A 6133-nucleotide genomic window follows, 5' to 3' on the forward strand; every position below is an offset into this window, starting at 1 on the left:
ATTCTCTGTAAATTAATTTTTTTTTGTTTTGTTCGTAACCTTCAAATTTGTTCGTAAACTTCATATTATTTTAAATATGTATAAAACTAAAAATTATACAATCGTAAACTGTAATATGTTTTTAATCAAACACAAAAAACAGATTGCATATAGCGCGATATTGAAGCGAAATATTGCGATTTAAAAAATTACCCAAAAAACGCAAAAATGCGCCGCATAACGGATTCCACCTATTTACTTAATGCCAAAGGTTTTCCGCATGGAAAGGGTTAACGATGTATATTGGAAGATGGTAAATGAATTTTTGAAATAAAATATTAAAAACTTTCAACCTGTTTAAATGGAAACATTGGGAAAAGTGAATGCAATTGGTAAGCTCGCATTCGTTCCAACTGAAAAGTTACACGAATTTGAATTAAGCATAGCCTATCAATATTCAGATATCAACTGAAATTATTTAAGATTCAATATTGAAATAAACTCATAATGGTGTCAATACCGAATAATAAATAGAAAGAGTCCAAGTATTTCTTCCCGACAAATTTAGTGTAATATAAAAATATAAAACTCATGAATACACTAAAAAACTTGAAATTCATATTAAAAAATACATAAAAATGGCAATGACAATTAGAGGAATAATGCGAATAAATTATCCAAAGTAATTTGAAACGATAAAGAAAAATCTTGTTGGAGAATTGTTATTTCCCAATTTAATAACTCTGTTCCTAATTAATACATTTCAACGGAACCTTCGCATTTAGTCTTCTTTTGAAATTTTAATCTTCAGATTCCACAAACTACGAAAATGGACGGAATGTTATGTGTTGCGCTATTTTTTAAGGTTGACGATTTTCGGGATGTGGGTTATCTCGTTGAGAGCTGAGCCGAACTGCCATTTATCTACTACTTGCATTACACAGGGTCGACGATCAAAAGGTAAAACAGGATGGCGTCTATCGTCAAAGTACTCTCGATTGGTTCGCTACCTGAAATAAAATTGGAATTATGAATAATCAATTGATACAACTTCGGTACTATAAATCCTAAAATTGGAACGACACAGAGAAGAGTAGCGTGGCCCTGAGCAAGAACGACATGCAAAATCGTCAAACGTTCCATATTATTATTTACTCTTGGGTCTTGAGACTTGTTGTGTAGTTGGATAATACTGCTTGTGGTCTTTAAAAACTGATAATACTACTACTACTGATTATTGAAACATCTATTGTTCACAATAAAAGACTTATAACAAACGAAATTCATTGTTGAGCCTTCTAACTTATTTCAAACAACAAATACAACTTAAAAATCTCATCGATCTATAATATTAATTTAAATTTTTTTTCTAATTAATAATACCTACGTTCCGTTTGTCCAAAAAGTGTGCATTTAACGACAGTTTGATGTCAACTCTTCAGTTTTACAATGAAAGAGCCGAAAAAATGACGTCAAGTCATTCCGGACGAAACGAACTAGTCTAACATACTAGATAACATAGTTGGAGAGTCCGAGTAATGTGCACTTGACACGTTAAGTCTTACTGTCAAATTTGCTTCCAATATTCTTATGCCATAACTTTCAAAACTTTTCTTTATTTAGATGTTTTTGCTGAGCTTACATTTTTAAACCTGGTTTCACCAGTTTTTTAATGAGATTTCAAGTATTTTTCAGTCATCAATTACTTTATAATTCTATTATAAAGTAATTGATGACTGAAAAATACTTGGTTTGAAACCAGGTTTAAAAATGTAAGCTCAGCAAAAACATCTAAATAAAGGAACGTTTTGAAAGTTATGGCATAAGAATATTGGAAGCAAATTTGACAGTAAGACTCAACGTGTCAAGTGCACATTACTCGGACTACAACTACGGGAGATTCGGATGAAGCAATGTCCCAGTGATAATAAATAGAAAAAATAAACAACGTGACAGAAAAGGCTTCGGGCTTTACTTTGTGCCTCAATCTTTTTTCACTGATACTGCTTAAAAATGTTCTAACGTTCTGTCAAATTCATTAAGTCAAATAAGTACGTGCAACGACTTTAAGGCACGAAGTAAAGCTTGAAGCCTTTTTCTGTGAAGATGCTTATTTTTCCGATTCATTATCATGGGGACATTGCTTCATACGAAATTTTCTGTATTTGTAGTCTGTGTAATGTGTAATTTATTCACACGTTGAGTCTCACCGTCAAATCAAATATTCTTATGCCGCAACTTTAAAAAGTTTCCTTTACTTAGATGTTTTTGCTGAGCTTTACTTTTTCAACCTGGTTTCATTAGTTTTTTATGGGACATTATATAAGTATCATTTTAAGCAGAGTAATTTTTCAAGAAATATTTTAACAAAAATCCGATGCCACTTTTAATCAATCAATTAACATAAACACTGTATTTATAAGTAGAGAAACTAGTTAGATTCACTTTCGTGTTGATTATTCTGCGAAGTATGTTTCATCAGGTTTAGGCGACTTGGTGAACACCGAGAGTAATTTGATGTTTTGTGGATCGTTCGTTGTCTTATACCGTGAATTAGTGTTATAGTGATTTCAATACCATTAATTTATATTATTTTGTAATAATTAATTTAAGGTATTTTTAATGATTTTATTGAAAAAATATATTTTGCGAAAGCTTCTGAATTTTTATTTAGAAAATCATTTTAGGCCAAACCAACTTTTTAAATACGAAACAAAATTATCTTTGAGGAAGGATAAAAAGTGCATTTTTAAAGTAATGGAGATAAATAAATAATTTTTTATTCAAAAATAAAAATTAATTGTGCAATTACTTTTTGCCATTTATTCGGAAGCCCTGCATTTTGAAAAAAAAGTCTACGGTTCCTTCTTCTGAATTTTCTTATATTCAGAAAGGTCTCATGTTTAGAAGTCGAGTTACCGTATCAGTTTTGTGTGTTTTGTATATACTTGGCCCACTTTCCTTCGAATCTTAGCCGCAGCGACCCTGGTGAGCAAAATTCTGCTCTGCTCTCCAACTATGTTATCTAGTATGTTAGACTAGTTCGTTTCGTCCGGAATGACTTGACGTCATTTTTTCGGCTCTTTCATTGTAAAACTGAAGAGTTGACATCAAACTGTCGTTAAATGTACACTTTTTGGACAAACGGAACGTAGGTATTATTAATTAGAAGAAAAATTTAAATTAATATTATAGATCGATGAGATTTTTAAGTTGTATTTGTTGTTTGAAATAAGTTAGAAGGCTCAACAATGAATTTCGTTTGTTATAAGTCTTTTATTGTGAACAATAGATGTTTCAATAATCAGTAGTAGTAGTATTATCAGTTTTTAAAGACCACAAGCAGTATTATCCAACTACACAACAAGTCTCAAGACCCAAGAGTAAATAATAATATGGAACGTTTGACGATTTTGCATGTCGTTCTTGCTCAGGGGCACGCTACTCTTCTCTGTGTCGTTCCAATTTTAGGATTTATAGTACCGAAGTTGTATCAATTGATTATTCATAATTCCAATTTTATTTCAGGTAGCGAACCAATCGAGAGTACTTTGACGATAGACGCCATCCTGTTTTACCTTTTGATCGTCGACCCTGTGTAATGCAAGTAGTAGATAAATGGCAGTTCGGCTCAGCTCTCAACGAGATGACCCACATCCCGAAAATCGTCAACCTTAAAAAATAGCGCAACACATAACATTCCGTCCATTTTCGTAGTTTGTGGAATCTGAAGATTAAAATTTCAAAAGAAGACTAAATGCGAAGGTTCCGTTGAAATGTATTAATTACGAACAGAGTTATTAAATTGGAAATAACAATTCTCCAACAAGATTTTTCTTTATCGTTTCAAATTACTTTGGATAATTTATTCGCATTATTTTTCTAATTGTCAGAAGCATCCAAAAATATGTTTTGAATTTATTGTTTTTTCGGGATATATCAGTTGTTTCATTTTTATTTTGAAATCATTTTTCGGCGTTAAAAACATTTATTCATTAATTGTCAATGTTCGTTTATACCAGCAAATGAATCATGGAAAGTAAAAAGCTAAGATGCATTAAAAGATTATACCGGTATCAACCAGAATTTTGTATATGCATAATGTAAATAAATGTATAATACACAAGTAACTTATCATTTTAAGTACAATATTATGTTATTATTAAAAAAGTGAAGAGACATTTTGTGTATCTTATTTCAAAAATAAACAATATTGTTTAAGTCCTTAATGCATTCATTTTAAATGACATAAGATTCTCGGTGGAAAATGGAATGCATTCAATGAAACTATATAAAATCTGTAGATGTAGATCAATAGAGAAATCGTTGGATTATTTAATTTTAATTGTAACTGTAATTTTAAAATTCCAGATCTATAGAGACCAAGTATGGAAAGCTTAGGAATCGAAGGTCTCGATTAATTACATACGAACTTCTGGTTTTTACCGGAAGTCATGTTATTTTAATTCAAAAATTTCTCAAGAACAGTTAGATAGACGATCGGCAAGACTTTCTTGTTAACAGGTAAAGTATAATGAGTAGGAGCAAGACACTACTAAAATCAAGTGCATTGTGCATCAAAATCTAAAAAATTGAAGCCCGCTATTGTGACATCGTCACAATAATAATTACTCGTTATTTTTATTTTTTTTTATACCTGATAAAATCAAAATTATTTTGGAATAAAGTTTGCATTCTTTAAACTTGCTTATTTAAAATTGTACATACCCTAACTTACGGTAATACACAACCTCAGCAAGAAAAAAGCAATATTTATAAATAATACAAGTTTATATTCAATTATCAGAAACATTTAACCAAATTTATATTATTTCGACCTCGGAAAAGCAAAAGAGCAGAAGTTGCTTACCAGCTACTTGATATCTTCACCACTACAGGTGCTCCAAGTGTGCTTCAATCAGATAATGGGAGAGAATTTGCGAACCAAGTTATAAATGGACTAAAGAACATATGGCCTGAACTGAATTTGGTACAAGGAAAACCGGTTATGTTTGGCCGCAAAGCAAATATGGGGCTGAGTAGGGGAGAGCGGGGCTACAAGTTCCGTTTTTTAATCAACCTTATATTTTGTTAAGGAAACATAATTCTAGCATAAGTATTAAGAGATTAAAATTTAGTAATATATCTAACTTTGCTATAAATACAGTTTTTGGGGTTGATTTTTTGTAAGTTTTTTTATAATTAATAATACAATACCTAAAGTCGGAAAGTAACAACTTACCCCGGTTCGGGGCTAGTTGTTAACAGAATGGGGCAAGTTGTTACAAGATCTATGGAAGGTGTGATATGTAAAAAAATCAATAATTTATTTAACTAAGTATTTATTTAAAGACTAATCAATAATATCTTATCAATAATTAGTTGTTTTTCTTAAATTTATTATAAAGAAAACATTTTTATGTTTTAACATTTATAACTTTTACTTAAAGAAAAGGGGAGAAAGGAACATCCTTTCCAAGTTCTTGTATAACACCAGAAGTTGCAGGCAAATCTACAACTCCTGATGACCCTGGCTGATCCAAGATTTGTCTTTCGTCAGTAAAGCTTACATTTAACAAATACTCTGCTAACTTGTTTTCCTGTTCTTCAATAAAGACCAATTTTACTTTTTTGTAGCCAATCGCAGCGTTTTCTACTCCAGATTTCAACTTCTTTACAAATCTATATAACGTCATATGACAAATATCTAATTCTCTGGCAACAGTTTTTATTTTTATTTTTTACCATCTTTAATAACTGCATCTGCAGCTCTTTGCATCAACTCCTGAGATACAGAACCCCGTGTTGTTTTTCGAATATAAGTCCTCATACTGCAAAAGGAAAAAAAACATTATTTTTACTGCATTACCGGTACAGATGAACTGGGGCAAGTTGTTTCAAGGTCACAACATGCCCCGAAAGAAGGGAACATCTAGCCCCGATAGCACATGGGTTGAAAACAGCAGCTACTAGATTAGGTTACGAGACATATATAGTTTTAGCGTAGTATATCAAGATACTCGATATATTTTTGAATAAAAATACCAAACAACTAATCGCTAACTATTTAAATTCGCCAGATATACCAAAAATATTAAACACGAAAATATTTACTTATGTGGATCAGCGACGTACAGGCTCTCTTTCCAATGTA

At 31.2% G+C, this 6133-nt stretch overlaps 2 non-coding genes across 2 annotated transcripts; one reads left to right on the forward strand and one right to left on the reverse strand.

The window, feature by feature from the left end:
• The first annotated feature begins 1023 nt into the window (after positions 1 to 1023).
• LOC136979830 (U6 spliceosomal RNA) lies at positions 1024 to 1128 on the forward strand. The gene has a single exon (XR_010881453.1). It is a non-coding gene; the product is annotated as a U6 spliceosomal RNA (small nuclear RNA).
• Positions 1129 to 3368: 2240 nt separating this feature from the next.
• On the reverse strand, positions 3369 to 3473 carry LOC136979829 (U6 spliceosomal RNA). The gene has a single exon (XR_010881452.1). It is a non-coding gene; the product is annotated as a U6 spliceosomal RNA (small nuclear RNA).
• Between the last annotated feature and the right edge of the window lie 2660 nt (positions 3474 to 6133).

This window comes from Centruroides vittatus, unplaced genomic scaffold, assembly GCF_030686945.1.
Source record: "Centruroides vittatus isolate TY-2023 unplaced genomic scaffold, ASM3068694v2 contig_647, whole genome shotgun sequence".
In the NCBI taxonomy this organism is placed as follows: Eukaryota; Metazoa; Arthropoda; class Arachnida; order Scorpiones; family Buthidae; genus Centruroides; species Centruroides vittatus.